Source organism: Neodiprion fabricii, chromosome 6 (assembly GCF_021155785.1).
Source record: "Neodiprion fabricii isolate iyNeoFabr1 chromosome 6, iyNeoFabr1.1, whole genome shotgun sequence".
Lineage (NCBI taxonomy): Eukaryota > Metazoa > Arthropoda > Insecta > Hymenoptera > Diprionidae > Neodiprion > Neodiprion fabricii.
In genome coordinates this window covers 16,362,873-16,378,552 of record NC_060244.1, presented here as the reverse complement: position 1 = coordinate 16,378,552, position 15,680 = coordinate 16,362,873, and the positions used below count along the sequence as shown (strand labels likewise).

The window sequence follows — 15,680 nt, the reverse complement described above, 5'->3', positions numbered from 1 at the left end:
AATGTTGTTGCTCCAGTTTTCAAAAGCCTGTATACTTGAACCGGAGCTTATTATTCTACGCAGTCTCTGAGTGTTGAAGAGGGGAATTCGATTTCATTATATTGTGAAAATTTAATTAATCAGTGAGCCGTCAAACCAAATTACGTATTATACAGTTTGATTTGTATATCGGACAAAACAGTCGATTTGTACCAGGTACCGTAGCGTAGAGAAATGGAATTTAACAAAATTCAATCAGATATTGTGAATTATTTGATTTTGAAGTGGTGAAAAATCTTGAACCTTGCGGTGTAATTATCCGTAATAAAGTTTTTCAAACCATTTGTAAACACAATCCTGAAATTCAATTTCCTTCCATCGCTCGTACGTTTGCAAAGGGACGGTAAGATGTTAATTGAAACAGAGAAAAAAAAATTTCACTCATTGAAGATTGCCGTTTATTTTGTACAAACTGCTGAAGAAGTTTGTATGGATTTAAACCAAGCATATGGTTCGAAAAACTTGTAATTTATGCTATTTGCTTGTCAGCAATAACGATTTACTAGATTATTATCCTCCTAGTCATTTATGCGCGTCTGCAACCTTGCAGAGAAGTATTTCGTCAACAAATACACATGTTTCGATTCAAAAATGTCGCGATCGAGACGCATTTTACAGAAAATTGAAATCTCCAAATCTGTAGTATCATTTTGATACTGAAAAACTAAGTAAAATCGGGGTGAATTGTTTGTGAAAGAAACTAGCAGCTCGTTGCCGTTACGCCCGCGAATATTTTCAAATGTTTCTTGTGGCAAAACTATCAGCCATAGCCATATGCTCTCCTGGACTTTTTTTGTAGAACTCGTCGAGACGTTGAAACCCCTTGAGCATAACTTTTCTATATCTGTAAGAGTTTGGTCGGTGTTCGCATAAGTGTGTGATCCCGTTTCGACTTGGTTTACGAATATCTATATATCTCCAAGACCATTGATCTGTCTATAACGAAATATAGCCTAAAATCTGTCCAGACGGTGTAGCTATCCGTAGAAAAGATGAAATCAAGATCGCTTCGGTAGTTCTGGAGCTCTAAGCGGCGAATATATGGACAGAAGGAAAGAGAAACGTCGAGTTTCGCATATATATCTGGAGACAAGAAAATGACGGCAATCCTACAGCAGGATGGAGCAACTCGCAAACAGAGGACCGATTACCGAACCCCTGTACCGGATAGTATTCATCCGTCATTCGTTACAACAAATAATCGAATGCGAAGTGGGATGCGAACTTGACTCGTGCGCAAAGCCAGCGTCAACAATCCGTCCTGAATCGCAGAGTCGCGATATCGACGGACTCTCGGTTTCGAGCTAATCAGCGGTTAGTTAAATAATGCTGTCTGTCTCTGAACGCGCGCTGCGTGCCGTTGCGGCGTGCCGTGCGTTATCCAGCGGCGTGGCAGCACGTGGGGACGATGGGAACTGGTTGCGAAATGGAGGAGGAGGGGTGCAACGTGCCGAGGTTAGGGGCCTCGGCTCCCCGACAATGAACTAGGACAACGGGGTGCGCCGAACCGGAGCGAGGGGCGAGCATTTCGCCCCTCCGCGTGCGTGCGTGCGTGCGTGCGAGCGCACGCGTGTACGCGCACGAAGTACCCAACGCGCACCTTCAGGGGCTTTTCTGCATTTCATTGCACCCCAACCTCGTTTGTTTGCCTCTTTATAAACGTTTCGACGATGCATCGGACGTACGATCTGATCATCGAGGAAGGGTCCAATTAAAGGAGATTCACGAGCCCGAGGTTCGATCAAGCTGGACCGGAAAGAAATCGATACAATATTCAGTCGTAATTTCACGACATCGTGCTGTCGAATGATTAACCGGGATGGATTGAATTCTTCGGAAATATTTATCGTTTGAACTGATGGGGACGAAGTTAATAACGTTAAGGTAATGATGCATGTTTCAGGAAAAATCGTTACTTCGCACATTTAAGATTGTCTGAAGTTTAGTAAACCATGATAAACAAAATATACTTATATATTTCAAATAGTCAACTCCTTGAAAGTCATACAAAAATTGTGGAATAATGATTCCTTTTCTGACGCTTCGTTATGTTAACGTTACTAACTTCAGCCTCGTTATACTTGGTGCTTCTGGTAACCTGAGTTTTCGATCAAGTTTGATTGATTGGATCTTCAGGTACGACGTGCATCACCAATTCTATCCAAACGATACCTTTTCAACGCACGAGGAAGAAAAATTGGAAAAATGAATAGATGTGAAGATCGAAGTGAAAAAATCCGATTGTATGCCCAATGCATTCGAAGCGATTACATTCGTTGTATCCTTACGACTTTTTAAACCCTGTAAAACATATCGCTTATCTTATTCGTAAACGTATTGTCCGTCCATTAAATGAGAATAACAAATCGTCTTAGATTCATTTTCAACTCGAGATTGGTTATTAGGTAATCACGCTAATAAGTTTTTGTCGAACGGATCATTGCACAAGTTGTCATCTTCCCATACTAAAGCGTTCTTGTAATATAACATTCGGAGACTCGTACTGAATTTGCAATAACGCGAGGAATAATGTGAAAAACCATGTGTAATTTTTTCTACATTTGGTTTACAGATTTTATCCTCCACGTGAACTGAATTTTTTATTTTTTATTTTTTATTTATCCCGCAAATGGTTGCGCACAAAACAATAACTAAAGGTGGTTTTTTTTCGTACGTGCGTCTGTACGTGATAACGTGAATTTGAACAACTGAAAAAATATCATCGTCGTCGGTAGTATTTGTCGACACTTTTCGACGCCGCCGCCGTTCGAGGAATCGAACAAACGAAATTACCCAACTAACCAACTACATAACTAGCATTTTATTATACATGCGAAGCTTCGTCGTCTCGCTTCGCTTCACGTTGTCCCATCCTCCGTTTCCCCGCTCTCCTCCTCGTCGTAGACGTGAATAAGCCGATGAAAACGCGATTAAAAATTAGCTTAATACCGAGCTCGTCGTCGTGTTTTTCTTCCCTTGTTAGTTTCGTTTTAAGTACCAGCTGCTAGCTGGCTGGTTGGCCCGAGGACTCGACTCGACTCGACTCAACTCAAGTCAAGTCAACTTTTGTTCTTGACTGGAATTATTCACGAGAAACACCAGCCCGCTTGCCTGCGACCTTTCGATCTTCTGAAGGATAAAGTCTCCGGTGAAAAGAGAAGAGAATAAGAAAAGAAAAATCATTGGAATATAAAATGCGTGTCAGTATAATTGAGTGATAATTTTACAAGACACTGATTTACATTATTTAAAACTATAGTTAGTCTTCTACTACCGGCAGTTTTCTTGTCTCTCTCTCTCTAATCCACGTACTATTTTACGACGAAATTTTTACTGAGGCGAAGTGTCATTGTTCACTTCGGATTTGATATAATTATGCAGGTGTAGAAAATCCAACATGGAAATACCGGCATGTATTTTACATCATGTTCGAAAATTCAATGACAATTTCAGCAAAGTTGGGCCAAAAATCGGCATTTTTAAACGTACGGCGGATTATGTGAAAGAATTCATTTTGCAAATGAAGAACAAAAAGAAAAAAGCTACGTCAAGCAGAAGAAAACTGATTTTTCCTGTAAAGTGCAGGTTTTTTTATCATGTTTTATGTACTTACTGGGTGTAATTTTCAAATTCTCACGAAAAAGGCATAGGTATGAATAATATCTCTTTTTGGAGAAATTTGCTTTGTGTGATTTAATCATTGATCGTGTCTTCGATCGGCAGTGCGATTAACCTAATTTACCAGTAATCACACATGTCAGCTATTATTGTACACATATATGTGTGTACTCTGGCACACCGTGTGGCAATAATGATTGGGTGCACATTCGAGTCTGCGTTATTCATGGCGTCGTCGGTTACGCAGGAAATCATTCGTACGTGTGCGTCTACGCCCTCCGCGTAAAATGTATATACATAACGCAGCTAAAAACTCTTGCACAGAAATGTAAATACGTGCGTATAATCGCTGCAGTATAAAGTTGTGACGACGGAGGCTCATCGATTGGCGGCAATAATTTTACCGCGTGTAAACGTTGAGAGGGAGCTCAGAGTTTACCAAATTGATCTCTACCAGTTTCGTAGTCGAGTTAAACATGGCCCTATACATGTACTAGATACCAAGATCACGGTGATGAACGATCGATCAACGAACTTGAGCGACGGGAAGGAGAGCTAAGCCGGAGAAGCGGAAGAGAGAGAAAGAGAGAGAAAGAGAGCGTTTGATAATTTTAGATCTTGGTTGCTCGAGCCTCGAGAAGTTACACCGCTGCTTCGGTATATTATATAAATACACACAAACACGCACAGGACATGCATACATAGAGGTGTATTCACATACTATACACATACCTAATAGTCTCTAGTGATTAGGGGTGTTTGACTAATTAGTAGCGCAGCTTATTTCGATTTATAGATAGTCGTCGCTGCCTGTTTCTTTGTATATCGACACACATACGGCTCAGCAGGAGGCAGAAGCTGGCAGCCAGAATTAGCAGTCAAACGTTTTAATATTCATTCGCATAAGGTAATTAAGTGGAAGAATTTAAATATTGTTAAATACCTCGCATCCCCGATACTTTTATAGAATTACGAGGATAAAACTGAACTTTATTTTTGCTATTACCACAAAGTTTTACACGTTTGGCTGCTAACTCTGGCTGTTATCTTCAGCCTCATCGGATCAGCTGATGTGATTATACAGTTCACAAGACGAACGGTTGACCGTTTTTTGTGTATAGGTGCGCTTCGCGGTTGGATTCTATTATTATTTTGTCTGAATGAGGAACTTGTCCTGTGTTTGTTTGAAATTGATACAGTTTCAAAGTTTGTCTTATTCATTTTATAGACATACGTGAATTCTTCCGTGAAACGTGTCGAACGATGAATTTCATGAGAAGTTTGAAACTTCATTCGAATCTGAGTTTCGGCAGACTTTAAATGTTCTGTTATTCGATTGTTATAACGCAGAACGAGTTATTTCCAGATCTTGCACAGTGTAGTACGTAAAAATATGTACGTAAAATTGAAATTGATCAATTTTTATCGAGTACTCAAATTTCTGGTATAATACAGTTTAGTTTCGATAGTTAAATTTTTAATATTTGAGATTAGCATAAAATAGTAAATATTGCATTCGTATATCCGTTCATCGTTCAAACTTTTCTTGATCAAGCTTGATCGATCGAAACTTTAAGCGCATGGCATACTTTGAACAACTGACGAGACGAGAAATTATCAAAAGTATAAAAAATTAAATGGACAAAATCAAGTGCGACTTTGGGGTAAATCTGAAAACTTGGTTTAGATAAATTAAAGAATACGATCGCTCAGATAATTATAATAAGCTTTACGGGCACACGATTAGGTTAGTTTAGGTTAGTTTAAGATAATTAAGAAAATCAAGTGCGACTTTTCGCTAAGTCTGAAAATTTGGTTTAAATGAATTAAAAAACACGATCGCTTACACAGTTATAACAAACTTCATAGGCGCACAGTTAGGTTAGGTTAGGTTAGGTTAGGTTAGGTCAGGTCAGGTCAGGTAGGGTTAGAGGCATACTTATGGGGGCTTCAGAAGTCAGCCCCTGAATTATAATTCTATTATGTTGGTAACAACATTAAGCTCCGCTGCATGGGGTGGTTTCCATCCGTCCCCTGAAACTGTAACACAATAAGCAACGGCAGCGAGCCCCCCAAACCTGAGAGCCTCGCGTAAGCGCGCGTAGCCGTTCCGGGTGCCATGGTGGTGTGTTGCGTCTAAAGGTCCATGGTGGCAAGCGGGGGTTTCCCTCCCTTGGGTTCCCCAGCAGCTCTCCAGGCCTAGGAGCCCGAAGCCGAACAATAATCCCTAGGGTCTATGGGCGGCATGCATGATAGCCATAACAGAAGAGGACCGCGCCCCGCCCAACGATGCGACCCTTATTACAACACAGGGTGTTGCAAATTGGTCCTTTTCGAAAACTCGATGTTTTTGTCTCCTCCAATGGACCTTTCATTTCCATTTATTTTTTTCCCTCACCATTTCCCCTGCCGCCAAGCAACTCGACCCGTTTTTCATCTCTCTCCTTTTCTATTGGGGTTCAGTATGTACATACATACATACATACATAGGTACGTTATTATTCTTCTTCGCCGTGCCTCTCGGTAGCACAGCAAGGCTCCCTATTCTGATCGTCCTCACCTTTTTTCTTTCTTTTTCTAATCTTTCAAGCCCCTAATTCGACGAGCCGATCGCTCCGGCATCCAGGCAGAGGGTCGATCCTGGCCGTACGACACTTGCGGAGGGAATCACCATTGCACATATATACCCTGTGTTCACGCAATCATACCTGAGACTTCTACTGGGGGCAACGTTTGTGCTCGTCCGGTGTCACCGTCACAAGTGTTGTGTGGCACCATTAACGTCTGCGCCGCTTGCTTAAAGATGAATAGTCGGTTGTTCGTTCGTTCTTCATTCTTTTCTTGTCGTCGCGGTTGTGTTCCTATTCTTCGAGCATCATTGTGCATTTATACAGCGCAACTATCGAATTGCAGACGCTCGAGTCATACATTGTTTTTGTTCTCTTGCCGAAGCTGTTTGAATTTCCCGGCAAAAGATTTTTCTTTTTTTTTCACGTAGTACTTGAATCTTCGATGGGTTCAATGTGGTGTGTATGGAAATTAGTGCAGTGTTACCTATTGTAACGCGACAAGCTTATCTAAATTATTGCGAAAGTACCCTGAAGAAAAATCTATGAAAAAATATTTTTCATTTCACCAGAAACGTGTTCGAAAAATTGGTAGAAATTCAAAGCTATTTAATTTTGCACAGTGTTGCGCGAAGGGAATGAGTCTTGACGTTGAAACGAATGAAATTCTACGCACGCGCACACACACACCTTATGGTACATCTAAACTTTTTTCGCGTATCAATCTGAAACTTGTAGAATTTGGTGAAATTAACCGTTAAACTTCGAACGGACGGTTACCTACACAATTCTTCCGAACCGAGCGGATAGCTGCCAAACTCACACAAGTGAACACAAGTACCTACCTACCAAGATTCGAGTGGAGGTAGGTAGGTATTTCTGCGCTCTCAAAGCGGAGAAGGAAAAGGGGCGTCGAATGGACGACATGTTTCTTCTCTCGTCGACCGACGGGGTATTGGATCGTTGCCCCTGGTGTCCCGGTCTCTGCCTGCACAACAGTGGGCTTCTCTTCTCCTCGTTAAATAAGAGGCCTGGTTCCCTAGAATGGCACTAATTGGCATTAGGGTTGGCACTTCGCCTCGTCGTCTCTCGGTGGAAGAGTCGCTTACGATCAGCTCGGTGATTCATTCTTTGCCTTCCTTCCTGTCTTCTACCCCACCTCCCGTTTCCAGACCGCAGCAGCATCCGTGTAACGTCCGTCGTCGGACAGGTTCAAGACGTCCAAAGGATGAGACACGCGTGTGGTTCTCGGTGTGTAATAGTCGTCTACGTTGGAACGGCGAGGGTAGCTACCGCGGTAATGAAATATGCCTGTCTGCCGACCACTGGAACAGCGCCCGGTTTTGTTCGTTGTTATTTAATCACTTGTAGACGACTATTGTATACCACCAACGTACCTACCTGCGTAATGGGTGTTGCGTACACCTTGACGAAATTCCTTCGTCACCGGGCAGGTTAGCAAATTTCGCACAGTTCTGCCGACGATAATTATTACTCGAAGAAGAACGTTTACACGAATTTTTAAACTCAAAACACGCTGTTTGGTATTATAAACATCGTCAACTTTGACTTGATGCCTATTCGATAATTTTTCAAAGACGACCTTTTAAAATGCGAATTCAGTTTTTTCCAGAATGTCTGAGAGTGCAAAAAGATTGCGAATATTATGCCTATAACCTAGGATCATTGACAAATATCAATAAATTTATACGTATATACTTTACAAATTAAAAGGTAACGGATATTTTTTTAAACACGTTTAGGAGTACTGACACAATTATCTAATTTTCGGGTGCATTGATAATAAATTATTGTCGACTACTATTAACAATTCACAAAGCTACTCTTTGATTCAAAAAAATACTGTTCATTCCCTATTGAATTACTCGACTACGATTTAATGCCGAAATAATTTAGGTGACATTGTACCGAATGTTTCGGACTATTAGCGTCAGAATGCGAAACTTCACTCTCCTCGGTGTTCGTAATATTTATCTGCATTCCAAAACTAATAGTCCAATTTCTTGTTCCAATTTTAGTTGGCATATCGATTAAATTGTTATGCTTATCCTGGTCTTAATCGAGTCTTGTGTAACTTAAATACTCGTTTTGGCACCAATACTTTGACTTACATCATTTTTTCTATAAATCATGAACGAAGCAATAAATTCGTATTAAATGACTGGTCGAAAATCTACGAACCCGTTTAGCAATCCAATGAAATTGTAACATAATACATATCAATAATCGATCGCACGACGTTGATGTTACTAGGCTTAATTTTTTAATTACAACCATGTGAAAAGTGTAATCTTTCCATAATCACTTTTCACTATATGATCTTTGCTATCTGCTTGAACTTTCGCAACAAGAAGTTCCTTATTTTTTCAAATTGAGTTCGATCAACGTCTATTCATGGTATCCTTATGCTTTTCCAATGTTACAATTCGAACCCCCCTCCTCCTTAAATTTATGCTGGTTTACCGCCTGGCAAATATTCTGAAATTGCTTGGTTCTTTTTTCTCTCAAGTTTCTTTCGTTCTTTTTCCAACACGCTTTTCCAATTTTCCGGATCAAAGAAGAAGTTGCTCGAGGGAGTTTGAGAACGATGAATCGAGCCGCGAGAAGCGTATAATACACAAGTATATATATTCAATGTATATATCTATAAAGCATGTAACACATATAGGCGTGTACACATCTGCATACTTACGCAAATAAGAATAGCGTTTTATACTTTTGCCGTAGGTGCCCAGCGCTGTAATAACATTACAATCATTGTACAACACGGTTTGTCAGCACCCGATATATACCGTACATCTATGTATATAGAAATTTAAATCGCGGTATAAACGTTTCGGAATAATTCACTCGATCACCCACAACACACCCATACAAATAACCCAGTGGTACCAATGGCCGACGGTATCAATGTCAAAGATAAATATTCTCTCGCGTTCCTCGATTCTTGGGACGGAATTGGCGGTCGTTACTTACCGAGCTACGTCTCTGTATGTATGTATTCATACTATTCACGTATAACACATGAATAGTATGATCGCTGCAGAGTTTCATCTCACGATCAAATTGCACGTCCCTATTTTTTTCAGGAATTCCAACAACTCGGAGAGATTCGAATTTTAGAAAGAAAAAAAATTCCGTTTTTGAGTTTCGAACTCCTCTCGATATTTTTATGTAGAAAACGGAGTTTCCATTCCTAAATTGTTGCGAGCAATAATTATAACATTTTCACGAACTACAGCATCTGACGGTGTATCATCGTGTGTCAGCAAATTCGCAATCCACGATCCGTCAGTCCGACGTTCCGTCTGTTTGACAGTTCGTACAGTTGAGTCTTGAATACACCGCGTCGAAATTTGAAATTGATTCGTTGGATGCTATTCAGTTGGCACAAATCAACGTCGGCTGGTACAGCCACTCCTGTACCGCGTACCGAAACGATTCGTTTTAACTGTTAACGGCGGAACGCCGGAGAGCTCGGACACGCCGACAACAATAACTACGGAACGTGGGTTGGTTGAAATAGGTATCGTAAATTTTCAATTTTCGCATCGCCGCATCGCCAAGGCGACGGCCGCCTCGAACGGGCCTCCGAACACGCCGAAAGACAAATTACTTACAAACTATCACCGACGGATCTTTTATTACCGTCAACTTATACATACGGAGGTATCCGTATAACTAACTGTACAAGTATGAGGTATTGTCGAGTAGAAAGACCCTCCGTAGGAAAACGCGGAATTACAGAATTGGCAAAGTCAAATATTTGTATAGTTACAGGGGTTAACAGCGTCATTTAGGTATTTGTCTTCATCTATTAATTAGCTGCCCCCGTCTGATTTTCATTTTCGCAGACACGATTATACCTCGCAATCTTACAACTGTACCGTGTTGATTCTTATTGACTTATTTCAAAGTTTACCACGTACCGAGGATGATGGTTTTTATGCCTATATTATCACACCGTCACGAATATTTCATTACATTATTACAAATCCTCACTATTTACTCTTACAGTAGGTAAAGTGTCGACAGGAAATGGCGAAATTTAACAGATGGTACTTCTGACTGAGCATTTGCGAGCTTTGTTATTTCATCACAAAGGTTGGCCACACTAAATTCAGCTGTAAACAGGGTTGCCACCTCACGTCAACTACTGATCCGGTGATCGAGGAAGGGGGGGGGGGGGTGGCAAAACATTTGAGCCGTTATTGCCGTTAACATTGCAAATCATATTTTGCGACTTACGGGCCTTGCGGCTGTTAACGGCGACAATAAAACTGAAAACGCAATGGGTCATACGTTTTACCCGGAGATTTAATTGTCCATCCGGAACCCGGAGTAAAGTAGCCAAAACCCGGAGAGGTGGCAACCTTGGCTGTAAATTGGGCCTTGCGGAGGTTACGTATATTCATGCGAATTATTTTGAGCTAAGCAGATCTCGAATAGCCGATGCAGTGATCCGTTAAGGCTTGGCAGACTTTAATTCTTAATCGACTCACGACTAATAACTGCTTGAAATCGTCGTAACAACATCATTTCAATTCGACACTTGAAGCGGGAGAGTTTGACACCTCACGACCCGTTTCGAGGAGGTTGGCTCGCCTGCCTAGCAGACGAACACATGGCCAGGCTATGACTTCGCCGATCAATGGAATACAATTATTTCGCACATGTGCGTTCGGTCCGTCAGCCTGCCAAGTTTCACCGTTTCTCGTCACATTATATAAGTATTCCCAATGACAAAACATACCTACCTATACGCGTACATAATACCGTAGTATAAACCGTGCGGGTATAAACGAACAGAAAAAGAATATAGGGAAATTGAATAAACCGAAAAAGGTATGAAAGAAAAAAGAAAGAAAAAAAGTACTATACGCTAAAAGGCAAAGAAAGGAAGTAGGAAGGGGGGGGGGTGGTAATAAATTCTTCCATCCCCTCCGATCTTCGTCTCGCCCTCGGGGCTGCCGGGGTGACGGCGACGATGAGCACACGACGAGAAGCTGCAGGGGGACTCGAGCAGCGGCGTCAAGGTAAATTAACATAAGAGCCTGTGTGCAAACACAGCAGCAGCGCAGCGGCGCACGAGGGAGAATCGTACACGTGTCTCTTCCACACGCGGATAGTTAATTACTCGTTTGGTCGGCGGGGCGAGCGGCGGCGGGAAGGGGAAGAGGAAGAGGAAGGGCAGGGGGAGGCAACCGTGCACGGGACGACTATCTCCGGGTGGCGCGACGACGGGGACCGAACGTCATTCCGTTTCGACGTCGACGAGCGCGACAAGAGAGCGAGAGGGAGAGGGAGAGGGAGAGGTAGGTGTCTGTGCGCGGAGGAAAGACACCGAGGCTGAGGTTAATGATATACATGGGCTACCGTATACTGCAGGCTTGATCTCATCCGCCGCTGCCGCTGCTGCTGCCCGACTGCCTGCCTGCGCCTCTGGCGGTGGCTGCTTGTACTTTATCCGTCTCTCTCACTATCTTGTACCCCCGGTGCTCCGTTGCATGCAGCAACTCACTTGCTTGTCTCCTTGCTTGCTTGCTCCGAGTTCCTCCGTATTGCGAGTGTGCTGCTACGGTATCGTCGGTAGATCGTCTCCCGTCGTGTTATATATACAACCGAGGAGTAGTTTTCAACGATTACTTGTATACGACCCGATCGGAACAACTCGTGTTGTATCACCTCTTGGTATCCTTACGTGTACGTGTGTATGTACATGTAAACTTGCTATCGTGTACCTAACGTCGGACATAGACTCTGATCTTTGTTGTAACAATTTTAGATATTACTTATTATCCTTGATCAATCGCTACTCACTGCTGATAGCCATGATGAAGTTTTCTTGATTTTGTGAAATTCTTTTTCAGATTTTGCAATTTATTGAATATTTTTGTAAGAACGGTGATGCAATTTTAAATACGTCTCAGGGGTTTTCCTCATTGTTTATTATTATACCTGTTACGTGATGAAAAATTCACACTCAAATAAACTGCTTTTGGAAATGTTCGCGAAGTTTTTCTACTAATTAAAAAAATTACTCGGTTCAGAATACAGTTATGCTAAAAAAAGGAATGCGTATTTCTGCTGATATTCTCGTTTCGGTATCTACTCGGAGTGTTCCGATTATTTTTTGGAATAATTATGAAAATCTTCTCGTCAAAAGATTCTGATGGAATTTCAGAGAAAATATTTATGGAATGTTTGAAAAATACTGAATAATTGTCCCATTTCAGTAAATTTTTTAGTAGTTTCCGGAATGCTTGAAACATGTGATATTTACACAGATTGTAACTCGACAAGATTTATGAATTATTTAGTTCAAAACTTTCGTTAATGGCATCGTTAAAATTATAGGGATATTGACGTTTTAGGTCATGCGTGTAGTCAAATCGTTTCACATTATTAGGCGAACTGTAGTAAAATTCTCTGCTACTCTTACGTACAAAGCTGAAATTATAAATTATTTAAATCCTAATCAAATATTGCTTCGGTACTGTGATGATGTCATTACAAAAATATTTAATGGCCGTCACGAGTAATTATTAAGTGTTATGTATTAAACCAGGTGTAGTTTGCACATGTTTTTTTTACCGGTAAAGCAAAAAATACCGAAGGAAATTGAAATTGGTTTTTTAACGAGAAAATTCGTTCCACCTCTCTTGGAATCATTGTAATAAATATACAATATTATACATACGCGTGTGTGCATTATATATATGTATGCGCTTAGTGTTTGTAGGATAGATCGTGATTGCCTGTTTAGAATATGATGACGATTTGAAATATTGTGTTAACATGTCGAATAAAATTGATTTAACTTATAACCGTTATAAAGTAGATCTATAATACGTATATTGTCAAATTGCGAAGAAAGATACATTATGACGATGAGAGTCCATAGATTGAAGTAACAAATGATAAATCAATAAGAGAGAATAAATGAATAAAAATGTGCACGAACTTTGTATATTCCGATATAGTCGAAGCGTATAAATTATTTTTGTGATAGACGTCGAGCAACTCGTCGCGTGATACTTGCAGCGCAATATTTAATAATACGTATTATCCAAGCGAAGTTGAAATAGAAAGGAAGGAAAAACGGCAAAGCAAAAAAAACGAACAAAAAATAGTATGAGGGGAAAAAAGGAAGAAAGAAAACAGACAAACCAACATAGTAAAAACGGTGCCTGCGGTTTAATGCAACGTCACCTACACTCCTCGCATTATGCTCACATAGGTGTATGTAATACACATAACATGACCTACCGGCGGAAGATTATTTTCTCAGGCCACCCCGTTTGTTTTCTCAAGCAGGCAAAACGGTGCGTGCGTATAAGACAGCGTTCAGTTTAATCCTCTTATTAATGCTCGCCCCCTTCGCCAAGGCTCGTAAATAATTTCAACGAAAGAGAAAATGTAAAAAGAAAAATAAATAGAAAAGACGATTATCAAACATATGTAGAAATAAAAATTCAGCCAAAAAAACATCGCGAACTAACTAACGGGTCTTCGAAGATCTGTGCTGTGCCTACGGATGATCCCGCAGAGTCGTAAATTATTCTCGTCTCCGTATTATATGCATAATAATACATCATGCTTGCTCATTCTATAATTACGAGAACCCGCGCGGCAACGCGACGATCTATCTGTAGAACCGATAAAGCGGCGCTGAATAGAGCGTATACGTTCTCGTAATAATAAAGTCCATTCTTCTCGTATTAGATTTATTTATTTATTATTTTATATTATAACATCCGTTAATCTGGCAGCCTTCGCTTATATTTTATTTTTAGATTTTATCCACAATTTGTCTACTGACAATAAGAAGGATACAGAATATCTGATCATACCATGGATTTAATTTGGCTCGTCTCTCTGCATCCCAGCGAGCACATCTATCGAAGTACTAAACAAAAGTTTAAACAACAAAGGTGATCTTAGAAAGCCACTGTTAAATCCTTTTAGTATCCCGGATGTCCACATTTGCTGTTATCGATTTTTTGTGGGAAACTAGTCGTACCAACGATGTAGATTTTACTATAGAATTATTTTGAGCGTTGTTGGTTGTTTGAAAAAAATTCGACTCGTTTTCTTAAGCTCGATACCTTCAACGATGAATTTAGGTGGGATCTCGGTGTGTTACGGAGACTGAGATAGAGAGAACAATAACGATTTTTGTCTTACTTTTATAACGCACCGTCAGGTACATCCGTTTACCTGGCCATCAAATAATCAATTATCAACTGTTGTAAAAATTCCAAGTCGATCGAATAGCCAGTTACGGTCCGGTAAATTCGTCGTTATTGTTTCTGCGACGTCACTTTTTATTGACTTCGATTCGAGAGCAATCGTGCAGACGATAGTGATTTTTGAACACAAATCAGACGTGTCGTTCTTTTATAACGATGTAAGCCGCTAGTGATCATTTGTGTTTTTTCTTAAGCGTGCATAATCAATTTCTTCGTGCAATAAAATACGTACAATTATCACTCACGCAAACATCGTGCTGAAAAAAAACGTAAGAAAGATGGACAATAAAAAGTGTTGTATAAACTAGTTCGATGCCTCTAAACCGGTGTAATTATATGCCTGTGTAAAATTCATCTCGAAGGAACTGGGCGGTTGTCCTGTAAAAACGTCGGTAAAATTCACTCAGAATAAAGGCGTTTGAATAATCGCCCTAATCGTGCCATGAAGCAAGAAGCGGAGAATTGTCGCGAAAATCGCTTATTGTCAGTTAATCGAAGAAATAATCGTCGTTTCACGTGGGTGCAATAAAATATCGAACTTGAGGTTTTTTGCGTTGATTCTCAAAATATAAAGCGAAATGAATTCGCATTAAATTGAACCTTGGCGAATCGATTGAAATTACGTCCATACGTTGAACACTCGGTTAAATAAAGAGTCGTATTTAAAGTCCGGGGGGGGCTTCAACTTTTGACGGTGAATATACCACTGGCGCGGGAGTTGAAAGGAAGTCCGCGGAGAGAAAAAGACTGAACAAAAAACGCAGTCACGAAACAAGTCTGGAACACGAGCTGGGCGTAGAAGAATGATCATGCATTAACGATGGTCTCTCTCCAGATGAAGAGACTCTTCTTTAAAATGTTCACCCAACCACAATATCTATGTCTTGTACAGTAACAGAGGTGGATGTAGTAGTAGCAGTAGGAAAAACTTTTAGAAAAGTCTTCTGTATTCGTTCGAAGTCATTGGAAGTTATTTCGCGTCACTTAGATTGCAGCCAAGTCATTCGACAGTAAGTTCGCTTGAGCCAAGTAAGGTAGGGAAATGATTTGAAAATTTAAATATTAAACACACAACTTTATGGCAAACTCGCTTTTGAAATATTTTGGTTGAATAACGTCAACATTTTCGATTACCCTATCGCAGCCTAAGAATAAAATGTTCGAATTTTATAAATACGGCGAA

At 40.5% G+C, this 15,680-nt stretch overlaps 2 protein-coding genes across 7 annotated transcripts in view; one reads left to right on the top strand and one right to left on the bottom strand.

Annotated features, from left to right (window-relative positions):
• The window catches only part of LOC124184990 (fasciculation and elongation protein zeta-2-like), a 467,596-nt gene that overhangs the window by 351,643 nt on the left and 100,273 nt on the right, over positions 1–15,680 (bottom strand). The gene's annotated exons all lie outside the window — the stretch shown is intronic.
• The window catches only part of LOC124184913 (protein groucho-like), a 134,896-nt gene that overhangs the window by 38,280 nt on the left and 80,936 nt on the right, over positions 1–15,680 (top strand). The window lies entirely within an intron of this gene.